Source organism: Mercenaria mercenaria, chromosome 16 (genome assembly GCF_021730395.1).
Source record: "Mercenaria mercenaria strain notata chromosome 16, MADL_Memer_1, whole genome shotgun sequence".
Lineage (NCBI taxonomy): Eukaryota > Metazoa > Mollusca > Bivalvia > Venerida > Veneridae > Mercenaria > Mercenaria mercenaria.
This window is the reverse complement of record NC_069376.1, coordinates 19328498-19347861: the sequence shown is the minus strand read 5'-3', so window position 1 is coordinate 19347861 and position 19364 is coordinate 19328498. Positions and strand designations below refer to the sequence as shown.

Here is a 19364-nt window from a genome sequence, read left to right as displayed (position 1 = left end):
ATTCCGCTGCTTACAAAAAACATAACGCAGCATTCCACTGCTTGCAGTTAACCTAACGCAGCCTTCCACTGCAAGAAAACATAACGCAGCATTCCGCTGCATGCAAATAACCTAACGCAGCATTAATAACACATAACGCAGCATTCCACTGCTTGAACATAACATATCACAGCATTCCGCTGCTTGCAGATAAACATAACGCAGCATTTCACTGCAGGAAGAGCACAAAAATCAGCATACCACTTCTTGAAATTCCACTGCAAGTAGACCACCTAACTCAGCATTCCGCTGCTTGCAGATAACATAACGCAGCATTCCACTGCAGGAGGAGCACATAAAGCAGCATTCCACTGCTTGCAAATAATCTAACGCAGCATTCGCTGCAAGAAGAACACATTACGCAACATTCCTCTGCTTGAATATAACATAACGCAGCAATCCACTGCTTGAAAATAACATAACGCAGCACTCCACTGCAAGAAGAACACATAACGCAGCATTCCGCTGCTTGAAAAAAACATAACACAGCATTCCACTGCAAGAAGAACACCTAACGCAGCATTCCGCTGCTTAAAAATAGCCTAACACAGCATTCCACTAAAAAAAGAACACATAACGCAGCATTCCGCTGCTTGAAAATAACCTAACACAGCATTCCACTAAAAAAAGAACACATAGCGCAGCATTCCGCTGCTTGAAAATAACCTAACACAGCATTCCACTGCAAGAAGAACACATAGCGCAGCATTCCACTACTTGAAAATAACTTAACGCAGTATTCCACTGCGAAATGAGCACATAAATCAGCATTCCACTTCTTAAAATAACCTAACGCAGCATTCCTGCAAGAAGAACACATAACGCAGCATTCCACTGCTTGAAAATAACCTAACAGAGTATTCCACTGCAAGAAGAACACATAACACAGCATTCCACTGCTTGAAAATAACATAACGCAGCATTCGGCTGCAAGAAGAACACATAACGCAACATTCAACTGCTTGAAAATAACCTAACGCAGCATTCCACTGCAAGAAGAACACACAATGCAGCATTCCACTGCTTGAAAATAGCCTAACGGAGTATTCCACTGCAAGAAGAACACATAACACAGCATACCGCTGCTTGCAGATAAACAAACACAGCATTCCACTGCAAAAACAGCACATAACGCAGTAATCCGCTGCTTCCAGATAACATAACGCAGCATTCCACTGCAAGAACAGCACATAACGCAGCATTCCACTGCAAGAAGAACACATAACTCAGCAATCTGCTGCCTGACGATAACCTAACGCAGTATTCCTCTGCAAGAAAAGCACAAGACGCAGCAATCTGCTGCTTGCACATAACCTAACGCGGCATTCCGCATCTGAAAATAACCTTAGGCAGCATACCACTGTAAGAGCACATAACGGAGCATTCCACTGTAAGAAGAGCACATAACGCAGCCTTCCACGGCTTGCAGATAACCTAATGCAGCATTCCGCTTCTTGAAAATAACCAAACGTAGCATACCACTGTAAGAAGAGCACATAACACAGCATTCAGCTGCTTGTAATGCATACATTGCAGCATTCCGCTACCAGCAACTGTAAGTTACACAATATAGATAATTCTGTTACATGTAAAACACTAATTACAGTATTCCGATGTAAATAAAACCCAGTGTGACATTACCATATTTATTTAACCTCAAGTTATTAGTCTCAAGCACCTTTTATGAGTGTAACATATAGAAAAATAAAATGCACGCAATAAACTCAACCTGATATGTTTATAAGTCTTAATTATGAGAGACAAAAAGACGATCTTTCAAAGAGTCTTTCACATAGCCATCTTTTGATGATACATTTCCACCTGCCATGCCTCTGCCAGAACCTCTCACAAGTACTTCTGTTAGCAACCATAGTATCAGCCCCCGACCGAAAAGAATGAAGTCCAAACATCTAACTGAAGTTTTTGTTTTAAACAAAGATGAACAGAAGAATAAGAAAGCGGCTGTCTGAATCACTTCGCAAAGCATACGTTTATTAAGCTTTTTCTTGAAAATGTCTGAACGAAAAATATATTCTGAAGAAAATGATATAAGTGGTTTTCGTATATATCTTTCTTAGATAGCGACAAAGCAGGAGGAATGTCCGGTATAGGTTTCCGTCCCTAAGAACAACAGTGTCTGACTTTCAATAACTATATCCACCAATGAAATTATGAAATCTTGAAATCCTTAGTGATTCATTAATTCTTAAATTTCCGGCAAATGAAAAAAAATATATATATATAAATAAATAAACTTACAATATAATTTTAAATCAGATAGGGAATGCTCTCAGAAAGGAAGTGTCCAATAAACTGTTTCATAATATTAGAATTCTTTACCACCGGTCTGGCAGTTATTCTTTTACAGTCATTTAAACAGTTTCAAACAATCATCGTTACAAGGATTTTGTACATTTGACAGAACGTATGACCAATTAATAGAGTAGAAAACCATGTTTAACTTTGCCTTACTGCAGCAGCTATCACTTATCGACACCAAGTACAATGCCACAGTGATTGACAAACCAGGTAACGTCACTTTCTCACACCAGTCACGGAACTTCTTAAATTCAAGAGATGTTCTTTGCCTCCAACAAGCAAACAGTTACGGTGAAATCATATCTGCTCATCTTTTAACAGTTTCTCATCTTCTGTGTGTACTAAACAAATCTGCAAACAAATGTCAGTATTTCAATTAGATATACACTATCACAGACACAGACAAGTGAAACTAAATTGTCACTCTTTATAACGATGTTTATGTAACTGTAAAAACTGCATGCTACTAGTGATACACCTGTACAAATGGATTAATCTATTATCAACAGCGGGTAAATATTGCATGTAATGTAAGAATCACACATAGATCTACTGTCTCTTTAAATCAAATTTATAATTTGTAACAGACACGTTTAATATAAATGTTCAATAATGTCTCTATATACACACCAATAGTATTTCAACCATTGTTTACGCAAGGATGATACATAAATTTTAATTGGTATTACATCTGCTAAAATGAAATCATCTAAATTTCCCACGGTACTTGACAAGGGGGAGATCTCAAACTAGACTTTAACTGTCAAACTGTCAAAAATCCTTGCCACAGTTTTAAACTTTACTGTACCAAATATAGAGTTCTTGTAATACCAATGTATATATATGTTTCTGGTTAATCAATGATTAAAACCTTTTGAAAACAAAAAGTGCGCAAAACGCAAGTGGGGTGGGGGTAGATGGCCGGTAAGGAGCCACCAATGTACCTCTAGCTTTACAAAACAAGAAGAAATTTAAACACTTGTGTATGAGAAATACCGGCGGAACTAACCAATCGTTTTCAATTTTCCAAGAAATGGAACAAGCGTCGAAAGCATCCGTGTCTGAGGTCCTAAATCATGAATTGTATAGAGGCAACTTTTTATTGTACTCACTAGTAAAACGGTCCATACAATTCACTAACATTATAAAAATACACTAAAATCTAGAATCAAACTTTTCTTTTAAGATAAATCTCCACCGACAAAGGACTCGCATTTTAATGTCTTTTTGACAAAATCTTTAACAGCAGAAAAATAAAATCACTAAATTTTCTAGAGCAGACCTGTTATTCTTTAAAAACAAATGACGGCGGCCTTTTTTGATAAAAAGAGTAACATATCCATAGTGAATTACAGAAAGGATATCTGTATCGGCATTAATTCCAAAATGTGAAATACTATTTTCAGTCTGCTTTTCACTGAGTTTTCTGCTACGGAAACACAAAGTTAGATTTGGAGAAATTCGCTTGGTATTTAACATCCGCATAATATGAATAAAAACAATACTTACCATCTTCTCAATGATGTTGACTTTCGTCAGTGGCTTTGCTACTGTGGATTCTAGCTTGCCGAGCGAATCGACCCACGTTACCACACGTACACATGACGATATATGACGAAGGGCTTTCCTTGTCGTGCCCGAAGGCTAGCTCAACCCTTCTGCCAAATATTTATAGTTTACTGGTAGATGTGGGTTCGTCTTGGGATGCTACACACCTGGGATTACGAATATTTATTCCCAGAACAATCACTGAAACAAAGCAATAATTATCTTAGATAATATATTTATTATTCTTATGTAAACTCTCTATATATGCATTTACATCAAGAAGGCAAGTGCCGTGAAGCATTTACATTTATACAATACATTGAAATTCCAATTATACATGTACACTTGATGTCCTAACAATATTACATGAAATACTAATTTCAGAACAATTTACATCAAAGTCATAAAAACTAATACACTTATAAATAAGCTCTGTAACTAATGAAGTAAAAGTACTAACCTGAAACAAAGCAATAATTATCTTAGATAATATATTTATTATTCTTATGTAAACTCTCTATATATGCATTTACATCAAGAAGGCAAGTGCAGTGAAGCATTTACACTTGCTCTCGATTATTGCAATACAAAGACATAGATTAAAGATTAGTACAATTCAGGTTGGGGACCGGGGTAGACAAGGATAACGGTAATTTATTATGTCAAGTATAGGGTTATAGGATGGAAAAGATGTACGGATTTATAGTAAAGAATATTTGGGTGAAATTGTTACACTGAATCTTAAAAGGGGTGTACTCGATTTAATTACAACAAAAACAATTTTAGTATGCTTTATATTTTATTTAAGAAGATGTAAAACAATTAATTTCAGAACAACACTGTCATGCCCTATGACATACTCCCCCTGCTTTAAGAAATGTCGTCCCCGACATTTAACTCCCAGAGCTGAAAGAAAAAAAATCTTAAGTGTACAAGTATGTGATAAATAAAAACAAATAAGATTACACATGATATATCACTACTAAGGTATTTGCATATACAAGTACATTGCAGTACCCTAAATTGACGTGCTTTTGTGTCAGAGACCTAAGCTGCAATCTACATAAGACATACTGGTAGAAGAAGGTCAACTAGCTCAAGGTAAGTATACAAGGTAAGTATAATTACTACTATACCTAAAACTTGTCAACTAGATCAAGGTAAGTATACAAGGTAAGTATAATTACTACATAACCTAAGCCTTGTGTTACTACTAGTACTTGAGTGCTAATTAACTAATTACCGAAGGTAAGTATAATTATACTATATATAGGTAAGTATATGTACTATTAACACATCTAACTAAATACAGTACACAGTATCATGTCACTGGTGTACGTGGTAGCTGGAAAAAAACAAAAAACATCAGTGATATCGAGCTCAAATATCATTGAATGTCCAACAGGTAAGTAGCAATCATATAATACAACAATCATTTGCAGATGCAAATTTTACAATTACAGGTAAGTACTTATTCATGATCCACAATTTATCCAAGGTAAGTATCTACCTTATGGTTGTACTTATAACAATGTAATATGTTCTAAGAACATATAGATACATATACTTACACATTTTAAACATTAACTAATGCAAAAGTGAAATATACTCATTGTGCACACACACATGTAGTCAACAGAAATAAAACATTACTGACTAAAAGTTACAACTAAAACAGATAACAATCGTCAGTCATACTGCTGCCTCTTATTAATACGTAACAAAGTCCCCTCTGTTCATCCAATAAGGCTTCTGTCTTTTCCTATTTGGTCGCTTAGATGGTGTTGAAGCTGTTTCCGCTGGTATTTCCGATCTCACTACATCACGCCGAGTCCTTCTTGCAGGAATTACATATTTCTGCCCATCTCCTACTGGTATGTGGGAAGGAGACGCACTGTTGTTCTCTTCCGAAGTAAGTGCTGTAGTTGGTGCTGTAGATAAGGTTTCAATGTTGTCTTCGACATCATCGGAAGTGTTACCAGAAGGAAGGTGGTCATCGGGATCGTAGCCATCTGCAATGGACATGAAGGGAAGGAGAAGGTTTCGGTGTAGAATTCTAGATTTCTTATACCGAGCTCCTTCCCTTCTGACCTCGTACACGGGAATGTCATCGTGTACCTTGCGCACAACTACGTATGGTTGCTGCTCCCAACGATCAGCTAACTTCTGTTTTCCTCTGATCGATACATTGCGCACAAGCACAATATCTCCCGGATGTAGGACCGAATTTCGAGCCTTCTCGTCATATACCGACTTATTGGCTAGTCCTGCAGTCCTCGCAGTTTGGCGGGCCTTGTCATATGCGAGCTTCAGACGGTCGCGCAGCTTATTCACGTACTCAGTTTGTGATGCAGCTGAAAGATCATCAGCTGGTAGCCCTAGAAAAGCATCAACTACTAAACGAGGATGCCTCCCAAACATTAGAAAATACGGAGAAAACCCCGTACTTTTATGATGGGTTGCATTGTACGCATGTACAAGGGTGGGTACATGCGCCCTCCAGTCGGACTTTTGATACACCTCTAGGGTACCCAGCATCTTTAGTAACGTCTGATTAAACCGCTCGACCTGTCCGTTACCCATTGCGTGGTAAGGCGTGGTTCTTGTCTTTTTTACGCCTGCGATGTTGCATAGTTCTTTAATCAGACGAGACTCGAAGTCCGGACCCTGGTCGCTATGGATGGACGCCGGAAAACCATAATGCAGTATGAAATTCTCAAAAAGAATCTTGGCTGTTGTCCTTGCTGTTTGGTTCCTGGTAGGATATGCCTGTGCATAACGACTGAAGTGGTCCGTTATGACCAGGATATCCTCAAAGCCTCCTTTGCTTCTCTCCAAGGACAAGAAATACAAACAGACGACTTGCATTGGTGCCGAAGACTGTATCGGGACAAGTTCAGCTTTAGAAGAAAGACTTTTCCTTCTAATGCACCTTCCACAGTTTCTAACTTGTTCCGCCACAAATGTATCTAGACCTGGAAAGTAAAATCTTTCGTTAAATAGTGACGTTGTTCGGTCTCTACCCTGGTGGCCCAAATCGTTATGCAGAGCTTCAAAGATATCGATTCGCAGATTGGTAGGCAAGACTAACTGTAGTCTTTCGTGTCCATTAACAAGTGATTTTCGAAATAGTACACCATCTTTAAGGATTAGTTTTAACCAATCCCTTGTATATGTATGAACTGGTCCATCTGGCTTAGCCGGTTTGGTACCATTGTTAAGATGGTCAATTATTGTACTAATCACTTGGTCCTGTTTTTGGGCCTTTTTCCAATCTTTAGACGACAAACTATAACTGTACAATAAGTCATCTGGAATCGAATCTGACTGTTCGTTTGAAGTTACATCATCGGGCATAGAGAGGGAGTCACTTAAAGCACCATCAGTAAGGGCTGATTGGATAACTGCTTTAACAGCATCTCTGGGAATGGTTGAAAGGTTCTCCTTTTCTTTCATACGAGATAGGCTGTCGGCATCCGTATTCTTCGACCCAGGTCTGTATTTCGGTACGAAGTCATAATTTGCCAAGGAAGCAAGCCAGCGGTGACTAGTGGCATCAAGCTTAGCGGTGGAACTTACATAAGTTAATGGGTTGTTATCCATCACAAGCTATAAATATATATAGGCCTATCTAGTTCCGGTTTGTAATCCCGCCATTGGAGCTCTGGCTGCACCTGTGCACCGAAAGCTTCGAAAAGACTAAGAGAACATTCAAGTTAACATTTTAAACTTATATGAACACAACAAACTCTATATTAAAAGACTAAATACTTATTTTAGTCCAGTATCATGAGTATGTGATAAATCCGCATTAACATAGGCTTATTTGTTTACGATTAATAACAAATTGCATGATCTCTGCTCTAAACTGTAAACATGTGTACTAAATGTTTTCACGAATTTAACGTGCAGATTAACGGACTTGTGTTTATATAACATCGATGGTAAAGCATACATTGTGGTAATCTAAGGGGCGATTTCAACATTATGAAAATAAAATTCAAATGACTTACAGCGATGTCCACAGGTCCAAAACTACTGACAGACGACTGTGTCTGATTCTTTCAAAACTTCTCGAGCCTACCCTAACTCTTTCTTCAGCTCTTTGGATCTTTCTGTTGTCATCGAAATCGCCAGCAACCTTCCTCTTTCCTGTCGTATACTGCAGTTCACTCTGTGAATCTTCTCTAAAATCCCACTTCTCATGTTTCTATTCATAGAATTATTCATCGAAGAAGTCATTCAGGTCCCATAACGAATCCTTGTTTGTGTTTTCTGAATCGTTCATACTGAATTACAGACTGTTTGCTGCCAATCATAAACCTCGAGTGGTGAGAACAATATCAGTTCACACTTATATACGCCGAAATTTTTCACGAGATTCACGTGACAAAGAGCGCCCAAATATACTAGCATAAACTTCAGACCAAACTAGTACTGGGATAGACTACCAAGAAAAGTAATTTCGAAACGCGAATAATTTTATGTATTTTGTCTGTTTTCAGAAAGTTAAATGCAAAAGGACTTGTATTCTATTTCACACAGTATCAGTTACCTTGGACATTCAGTTTTCTGATACTTATCAGAATTTTACCCGTTATATTGGCTTTCCTGTACATTTTTATTCTTTATTCAATGACATTTACATGTATAATTACATAACACAGTGGTTAACACAGTGTTTGAATTCTGACAGAAACAGCAATACTCGTCTTTTCATCAGATTTCAGAATGTCTAGAATTTTGAGTGCAATGTAATCACTCATTTTATTTATCTGATTTAAGATAGATTCATACAATATCAACATAGGCCGCTTGTAACGGCTTATCGGAATTCGGATAGCAACATTGACACACATTATTTATTTCCTCTGTTCATAGTTATATAATTCAGATAGTAAAGTCAATGCTGTTTTTTCTACTGCCTGCTCTCAAATGGTGTTTATCTGAATTTTGATAGCAAACGCAACGCACAGTTTCTCTACTGTTCGGCTCCAGATCGTTTTACGCTATGGCTTAGGCGAATTCGGATAACAACGATAATACATACACAAGATCTATTTCATATATTCCTGATGACATGCAAAACTTATAGTTATTTCAATTCAAAAAGCAAAGCCAATGCTAGGTTTTTTGAACTGCATAATTGCTTATCTGAATTTGGATAGCAAAAACGAAACACAATTTTTATTCTGTCCAACTTTAGATAGTCAATATTGTATGGACTTGTCTGAATTCGGATAATAATACAAACTCACAGTTTGGTCAAGTGTATTTACTTGTTCGTTTAATGATCAGGTACAAGGTTTCTTTCGTAAATTATCGTATTTGCTAAAGTGTATATTAGCTTAGGACAGTGTAGCATAATGAATATTGGATTTAATCTGACAATATTTTGTATTTGTATATTAATATAAAATGAATTGAAGTTAATCAAAGTCTGCCTTTTATCTGTTTTCGGATAGAGCAGTTTTCTTATACATATTTAGATTTGTGGTTTCCTGTTCCCTGCTGGAGGTGTCTTGTATTATATTCATGATCATTAAAGTTATGAAACATTTACTTGTTCTTTTTGTGACTTTTTGATAAGTTCTCGATAAATCAAGCATTTTGACAGTTTGGAAACTGTCAAATACAATTGGAACGTGTTCAAAGTGTATTTGTATCAAGTATACCGGTATACTAATGGAGGCCACTGAATGTATCTTTTTAAGGTATTATATCATCATGGGCGGGTATCTGGGTAGAATCACTGACTTTCCGTAACCCAGGTGGATGGCGTCCTCACAAGAAGAATTCTACACCCCGTGTGAGGCTCAAATCCACACTGGTGAGGGACAAGTAATCTTTTATAATTTGAAGTCAGCGACTGTAACCGCTCGGCCACGGAGGCCCCGTAACATAATCTAAATACACTTGGATCATAAAAAAGAACTACTAGTAAGTAGTGAATTAAAGCGACCTCACTACAAATGTTAACAGGCAATTTTTTATATACAAGTCGGGATCCAGATATACGTTGACTTTTTATCGAACAGAAACGAACTTATGGGAATGATTTAAATACATTTTCATATTCATAATCATCAAATGTAGTCTCGTCACAGTACATAACATGAAGTTTCTACAATAAATGAGCCGCACCATGAGAAAACCAACATAGTGCCAAGGAATTAGTCGACTACCAACGTTTATCTCTACAAAAATTAATATATTAGCCATTTACACCCGTACTTATCGCTATTCAAATAGTCGCAACTGTTTATGTTAATTATACCAACTTTCCTGTAACGTACTTTTCTCACATTGGCTTCCCCAATATCCGTAAAAACACTCACAACGAAATGTTGTGTAATACATGGAACACAACCCAGCCGTACATGGGTTCGACATACATGGGTCTCGTACAATTGCCGTAGTCTGGGCTTGCGTGGTTGCTTTAGTAGTCAATGTAGATGATCTCTTTGTATAAGTTGTAGTTCTGCTGAAACTGGTCCCTACAACTATTACAAAACAAAATATTTTACAAGCCACAAATGAACAGATGGTTAACTGTCGAATAATTAACGCCTTTTGTGTGGCTTATCGTCTGATTTACCACAGTTCAGAGTTCAGATGCATAGGAATTGAAAAACGAGGACGAATTTGGATGGAGAATCGTGAGGATTTTCTAACGTGTTCATTGAAATATTATGACAAAAATACATTCATCCCAATAGAAATGAGCCGTACGTGATACGGCAAATGCTCGTCATTATGTTCTGTCACTGCTCCGAGCGTCAGCCATCGTTTATCGTTGATTACTTGAAACACAATTTTAACGCTCAAGACTTTAGTATACCTTACGTCCATTGTTCAGTTGGTGTTATCATCGTAAACTTGTTGTGTATTCTTATTTTATATTTATTTAAATCAGTAAAGCATGTAAAAAGACAATTTGATACAATACCTTGCGAACACTGCGTCCCTAAATACCCTGGATAGCATGTACACTTAAATGAATTATTAAGCACTGAGCATCTTCCAGCCATACATGGGTTTGATAAACAATAGTCTACACCGTTTGTTGATGTCAGAGATGTAGATGTCTGTGTGCTTGAATTTGATGCTCTTGTCGATGATGTTGTTGATCTTTTTGTTGATGATGTTGTTGAAGCGGTAGATGCAGATGTTGATACTGAATGAGCTTGTGTAGTCGATTGGGACATTAAAGCAATATAATCTGAAATGAAAAGTAATTCATATCTGTAACATAACAAAACGTAATAATAATAGCGACTCGTTGGCACATTTTAAGCTCCTTCAAAACTCCATAAACAGTTGTTGCTGTGAATGTCAACGGTGGTAAAAACGTCTTCAAATATGATTTTTGCAATGTATCCTTATTAATCACCAAAAACATTGTACAGAAGAGAGTAAACCGTTGCAACGCTTTTGGAAAAATGGAGAAAATCAACATTCTTATAGACGTGTTATCAATATTTATCATGCAACTACTATGCAAAGTGTCTGATATCACTTGCCTGATATTTTATTTTCTTATCAGGTCATTGACCTGATATCAAAATTAAGCCCCTCCCATATTGACGGACTAGTTTTTACATCATTCCAGATTGAATTTTATTACAGAGTCCAGTCTCGATGTTGCACAACTTTTTTTCTAAATAGATTCTGTAATCTCAACAAATTTCCTCGAATATGGTTGTCTCTAATTTGATCACACAGACAATAGCACTGAATAACGTCATTGTGAAACGTTCATCATGACATCACAATGTTTACATGGATCGATTCTTGGAAAGGTTTACAATGCACTTGACAATGTATGATATACTTAAGAGATGAAGACATATGCTGTTCTAAGCAGTTTGTGTGAGTTTCACGATAAATAGAATAACAGGCTACTGTCTTTTGATATCAATGTTATCAGGTCTCGGCTGATATGGGCGGAAGGGATTCGGTTAATAACATTGATATCAAAAGACAGTAGCCTGTTATTCTCTATGTAACAGTTATTTTCGCTTACTTCATCAGTTTTCAGTGTCATATATACATTCTAAGCTAAACTTTGGGGAAATAAACATGTTGAAAAAAATTCACTTCAACAGTGGACGTGAAGCTCAAATGAACTTTAAAGTTCAGTTGATCAGAAAGGAGAGATAAATATTCTGTAAAGTGTATCTTATATGTAGTACAATTTTCATGAATTGTAGTTGATATACAGGTACAAATTAAACGTAAAATCCATATCAGATAGTGTAAAAGATGGCCGTTTTTTTTTTAGATTATATTACATTAAGGTTGTAGACATGCAATGACCATTTGCAAAAGTCTCAGTATATTATGATTTTGGCGTTCTCTGTTTTTTTTTTACGGAAAGGCATGAACGCGTAGGGGACGCAATCAAATTGGCTTAACAAGAATTCGTAATAACACTGAAAATGCCGAGTGTCAATGCGGGTCGAAGAAAAAGCAAGTACCACAAACACAGACCTGCAAAAATATTTCAGCACTTAACAAAATAGACAATTTTAACTGTGACAAAGGAAGTAAAACTAAAGGCATAGTACTTATAAAGTGACGAACGTATTTACTTATGGAGCAATTTCGGCCTGTATACCCGTAGTTGCATGTACAACGGTATGGGGTTAGATACAATGAACAGTTTCCGGCAAAACATGGGCTTGGTGTGCAGTAATCTGTAACAGTGGTTGTAGAAGCAGTAGTTGCTGATATATCTGTAAAACGTTTAAGAACATTACTAAACACGTTGTCCAATGGCTAACAGACATAAATATTTCGGTCATTCTTCAGCAATGCAGTGTTTCAAACAAAGGACAAAGTAATTTTTAAGATGCACAGCTTGTTCACTGTATGTACTTTTCAGCAACTTGATCTTACCTATAATAATCATATATACATGTATATACTTAAAAAGGCCATTCTAAGCCAATTGTATTTTTGACGAAGACATATGAAATTGCATTATTTTATTTCCTGTCCGCTCCCCACGCCCCTCACAAATCTCCCCATTTTATATTCGTATAAAAATGCTAAGAACAAGCAATCGCGTAAGTTTCTTGATTTGCAGGGACTGTAGCTGTGATAATGACATTTAAGCATGTTAGTTTGTTATATTGAATATATTGCCAACATAATTGTTCGTAAAAAATCAATGAATTTCATAAATATGATCGTCCCACACTTATTATTTACACGATAATTGTTATAATATCGGGTGATCTGCAGACATTTCTATAACTAATCCAACATACCAACGTAATTTTTTCAAATCTCAGAGAATTTGAAGTAAAAATAACTTTAATAAAGACTATTTAAAGAGCGGCACTTATTCAGTTTGCCAGAACCTTGTTTACAGCGAAAATGTATATCTCAACTACGCTGAGCTGTTTTTACAACTAAACGGACACTCATGCAAAAGTGCTTATTCAAGAACAACTTTGAATTATCATCTCAATTTTTAGATGAAAGAAGTTGATGACTATTTGGCTTGCCCTTTACACTAGTATTTGTTATGTCTTGTCTTGCTTTAACAAAGAACATTTTCTGCAAATTAGAACGAATACCCAACATTAGCACAGATTTCTTGAGTGGTATATTTCTGGTCATTTTGGGCTCATCGAGTCCAATCAATTTTACTTTAATACAATATTCCGTTTTAGCCTGTGCTTGGAGGCGTGCTTGGCGGCATGCTTGGTGGCGTGCTTGGCGGCGTACTTGGTGGCAGGCTTGGCGGCGTGCTTGGCGGAATGCTTGGCGGCGTGCTTGGCGGCGTGCTTGGTGGCTTGCTTGACGGCGTGCTTGGCGGCGTTCTTGGTATTTCGTTATCGCTCAAGAACAGACTCAATCAAACCGAGTCTGATATTATTAAGCTTTATTGCGATATATCCTTCCCATGGATCTTCCTATCAGACCTGGGCTCAATTACTTTAAAATGTAATTAATTAAATTACAATTACACTGAGAAATGTCCAATTTAATTACAATTACCATTACATGAAATTTAGCAATGTAATTAATTAAATTACAATTACATTGGAAATTGGAATTAATTACATTCAATTAAAATACCAAATGTGGTGCTTCTTACATGAACACTGTAGCAAAGTTCTTTACTTTGTACTACACAAAACATGATAATTCACATGTAAAATAATTTCAGTTATTTCAAAATTGAATTTAAGCTCAAAGTAAAATCTGTGCTTGCGGGAGAACATCACTCTGTCTTTAATATTATTCAAAAGGAGCTAAAAGTCAGCCCTAATTAATAGTTAATACATCGTCTAGCAGAATTCGGTTAGAGAAGATGCATGTAAAGTCAGGTATTTCTCTGAGGTCTGAATTTCTCTGAAGTTTATAGGATCATGGTTCTGCAATATGTTTCAAATTTAACTAGTCTAGTTCAGTATTTAATCATTTACATTTTAAACATATATTTTAAGTTTTTATCCTTAACACTACAAGTTATCCAAAGGACCACATTGAAAATAAATTGTAAAGCATTCATGAGTCATCCTAGAATAACTATGTCACTAAAACTGTAGAATACTCATAATGTCTACAATAATAATTAAAATTGTTATCTTGTTAGAACTGTGAAATGCTATGTTGTCTATATCATTTAATACAACAAATTTTATCACAGATAAAAATTGATTAAACTAAATGCTAAGCATTTCAATTTTTGCTCCGGTAAAAATCAAAATAATAATTATGCAAATAACAATTTCAAATCCTAATTTGATCATTTTCTCCAAAAACATAGTGACAAACATCATCAAAGATTACCAGTTGGTTCTAATGAAACAAATAACAGAACAAAGGAGCTATGTCCAAGGGGTTAAAACCTACCATAATATTCTATTATTGTTATTTTTCACAGCTGTGAAATGCATATTAGCATGTTAAAGTGAAGTGTCACTGGTAATAAACACAAAAATAATAATCCAGTTTGTTGAACAAATTATATATACTATTTGTTCAACAAACTGGATCAGCATGTGCCATGTAATTGGAAAGTAATTAAAATGTAAGTGTCAATTACACCCTAGAACTGTTATGTAATTAATTAAATTACAATTACATGTAATTGATAAATGACCCAATTACAAATTACATTCAATTACCTGGGAAATGTAATTTAATTGCAATTAATTGCAATTACATTTTTAATAGCCCCAGGTCTGCTTCCTATATATCTGACTTCCAAAAAGTTCACAAAGATTAGAATAATTGTACAAAAAACATGTACACGTCTAAAACAATCTAAATGAGTACATACATGTCTCACAATTCCGCCCACTGAATCCTGGGTAACATAAACACACATATGTGTCATTACGCATTGCGCATGCCCCGCCAATACACGGATTTGAAAAACACAAGTCTGTCTTTTGGGTAGTTAGTACACTTGGTGGTGTTGGTGCGGTTGTAAATACTGGTCTACGTGTTGAGGTCAGAGGTGGCGTCAGAGGTGATGTATATGATAGTTTGACAGTTGTTTTAGCATGTGTTGATGAGCGTGTAGCTGTCGTTTGACCAACCACTACCGTTGAGGATGATTGATGCGTGGGGATTATTACCAGTGGCGTGCTAGTCTGTAATGACGAGGATGCAGTTACCAGAGAATTTAATGACGGTTTGGTTTGCACTTGATGAGTTGTCGCATTCGAGCAATTGACGTTACACAGGTCACCATCGCAACAACGTATTATACATCCATTGTCTGAAATTAGTATTCCAAATGTCAGTATTATTAGTATAATGTTAGAATCAGTCAGCAATGTAACATGCCTGTATAGTTAAGAATCTTTCAAGAAATAAAGATACGACTAACAGAATTTTGGATTACTTTTAATCGAGCTTTGATTCATTGCATATGAATGCAATCAGAAGCTTATGAAATAGCATTGTCTCCTATTTATGAATTTTGACGCTTGAAATGTTCATAGCTTTTCTCTCTATCTAAGTAAAACTTAAATAACTCTTTCGCGTCAGATTCATGTTTGAAAACTAACTTTTTCGTGAAATGGTACGTACGTCTTCTTTTTAATTTTAAAAATACGTACTTTCTACCACATCAAATGTATCCCTTTTCCGTCCAGTTATTTTTAATATTTCTTGCAATTGTCAACGTCATCCAGACACGCCTAAAATATTGCAAAGATGTAAGTCATTTCAATACAATAAGCGGCTAATCAAAATAAATAGTTTAACTTTATTATTGCATTGCAAAACTGCTAAGATAAGTCGTGGGTCGAGTGATTCACAATTCAGCAGATCATTTCTTATATTGATTTTGCCTTATTCATCTCTTGAAGGTACAGTTCTGACAAACATGTGTTCAAATTGTTAAAATCATATACTGTTATTACACGTAATAAATTCTTCAAATAAATTCTTCAGTTATAGATGTGTTTATCTCCTAAAAGATATACTTAGTAAACACATCTATCTTTTGTAAAAACAAACTATTAAACTATTATTTGAGAGCCATTATAGGTCAGGCTATCGTAGAATCTAGATATTTATATCGCGAATTCATACCTTTGATTTCACATCCGGCATTATTACATACATCCCCACTACAACATTCACTACATACGAGGAGATTGGTTATAGAACGCTTTCCTGATAGTGGTGGAATACCCGAATTACATTGCTGCAAAATAGGCCAAAACTTTTTTTTATAGACGGAAGAGCATTTCTCGCATGTATTTGGCTTGAACAAAAACTTACTAGACCTTTAGATCAACTGATGTACTAAGGTTTTTATATCAGTTCACATAATGCATATCCAATGATCCAATGATGTAACAAGGAAAAATCATTGATACATTATTGAACTATATAGAAATACGATGGCGTACTTTAATAGTCTGTGTGCGCGTGCGCACGTGCGTGCGTGCGTGTGCGTGTGTGTGTTTAGCGTCTTTTTCAACATTTTTTTTTCCAGTCATATAAACGACGGTGTGTACTTGTTGCAGTGAGCACAATGCCCAACTTTATAGTGCTGCCTCACTGGAATATCACGCCGTAGACACGTGACATGATATGCCCCTCCCCCAGTCACATTATACTGACACCGGGCTGACCTGTCCTAGCACTATCCCCTCAATGCTGAGCGCTAAGCGAGGAAGCTACTAGTACCATTTTTACGTCTTTGGTATGACGCGGCCGGGTTCGAACCAAAGACCTCCCGCACTCGATGCGGGTGCTCTACCACTAGGTTACCGAAGTGGTACATTAATAGAAAGAAATTGAGTAACTGACAATACGGAACGAAAAATTGTATTCAGTTCGTTGTAATTATCAAATGAATGTAAACACATTAAACGACAGTGCATTAGGTACAAAATATGAAATATGAACTAATATGGGAAGTTTCATTGCTTACAATTTACGGCAAATAACACATTATCCGCTAAAATGTGTTTTACTGAAGATTGCAAGGAGAAAATTAAACGTCATGGCACTACTAGTATTAATTTTGAATAGAACTTTAAGAAATGATGTCAATATTCAGACAGCACGGAGCACACCTTGAAAAGTATATACAGTATAAAAGCGGTGATTTAAGACAAAATTTTGTTAAAACGCAATAGATGTACTGTAAGGTATAATTACAATTGACATACACGTACACATGTTTACATTAACACTATATAATAAAGGCTACAAAGTGCATGGTGAACACGGAAGTACGAAATGGTAACGATAAGAAAGGTCTTTATGTATGACATAAACTTTGTACATGCGTATAGTTAGTATCTAATCATAGGATCATTTCACGTGCCCCCATATTGGCTAGCAATAAATAGTTCATACATGACAAAATCACGAACTTCAATGCATAATATAGTTAGTATCTAATCATAGGAACATTTCATGTGTCCCCCTATTGGCTAGCAATGAATAGTTCATACATGACAAAATCACGAAGGCTGTTTTTATAAAATCATTTCATGATTGTTATAAGTGTTAAGAGCGTGTTAGATTTTAAAGGTCAAATATAATGTTTAGAAAGTGAATACGCATTTATGTCATAGATTTAGGAATTAATTAATTGAATTCGGAGATCATGCGAAATGAAGGACAGAATCTGATGGGCAAATCCAAGAATTATCATATCTTAAGAAATTTAATAATAACTGGAAACATATATACCATTACATCCCGACAGCCAAGATTATATCTAATGCTTCCAATCGAGTTAACGAAGGCTTCAACATAACATTTCTGCAAACACAAAGACATGAAGCGTTATTGTACACAATCTATGGTACTTTATCTGTTCAATCAGACATATAAGATAATATTCGGTTTAAGGATGTACGAACGTTTTGTTTTTCAGGATATCCGCCATGAAAAATGTTTCTTCGAATATTGCTTTCTAACAAAAGTTTTGCCAAAAAATAATGCTAAACTGGCATTTGCCTAAAATAGGCGTAAGACTTACAATGAGGTAGGGGTAGGTAATTTCAAAAATCTATTAATTTTAAAAGTAGATCAGGTTTGGTTTTTATATTTTCCTGACTGATACATATAATTATAAGCTATAACTGAAATAAAAGTTTTCAAGATAGCACTTTATGTTATCTAGAAATTATAAATTAAAACAAGAAGAACAAAAAATATTAAAAAATCACCAGTTTTTAACAGATTTTTCTTATTATATTTCTTTGATGCACGGTGACCCCAACCTTCTTACTTTTCATTTTGAAGCATTTTTGTGTGTCCTTGTGTGTAAAAATGTAAGAGATTCATTAGTGACATTTATGCTTATATAATACTAACATCACCTTGTATTCATATTAACCTGTGAGATCTGAAATCTCTATAACATTAAGTGGGATATTATATGTTTTATAAAGTACCACCATTTTTTTCAATTTTACAAAATGTCAGCAATGATTAAACATTGGGTGAAGAAAATGTCCTATAAAATTAAAACGAGTTCGGTGACCTGTGTTTTTTCTTCTCTCGTTTTGTCTTAGAAACTAATGTTCTTCAAGCTCACAGAGTATGTAAAATTCTTAACGTTAGAAAAATTCGTTCCTACATCCTTAACAACAATTATTTCTAACGGGTAAAAAGTTGCCTTTTCCATTTTTAAAAGTTACCTTTTCCATTTTTAATGTTATTTTATGGGCGTAGAGGAATATATCAAAGCATAATAAGAAGAATAATATGAAATACAATATGTCGTTATGAATCATATAAAACATCTTACAAATGTTCCATATCTCACATTTCTTGCTAATATCCAGGCAAACTGCTGTAAATGTCAGAAAGGCAAAGGTATCTTTTACAAGTAAAATACGCATTCCATTGCCCGTCAAAGAAATGATCGGGTGGTCACCTATAAAACTATTTAGCTGTTAGTACAAAATATTTAATTCATAAAATAGTGCTTTTCTTTACATTTAATCTCACAC

The 19364-nt window shown here is 35.6% G+C and overlaps 1 protein-coding gene across 1 annotated transcript in view; it reads left to right on the top strand.

The window, feature by feature from the left end:
- Window positions 1-19364, top strand: part of LOC128549514 (uncharacterized) — a 103477-nt gene that overhangs the window by 66143 nt on the left and 17970 nt on the right. The window lies entirely within an intron of this gene.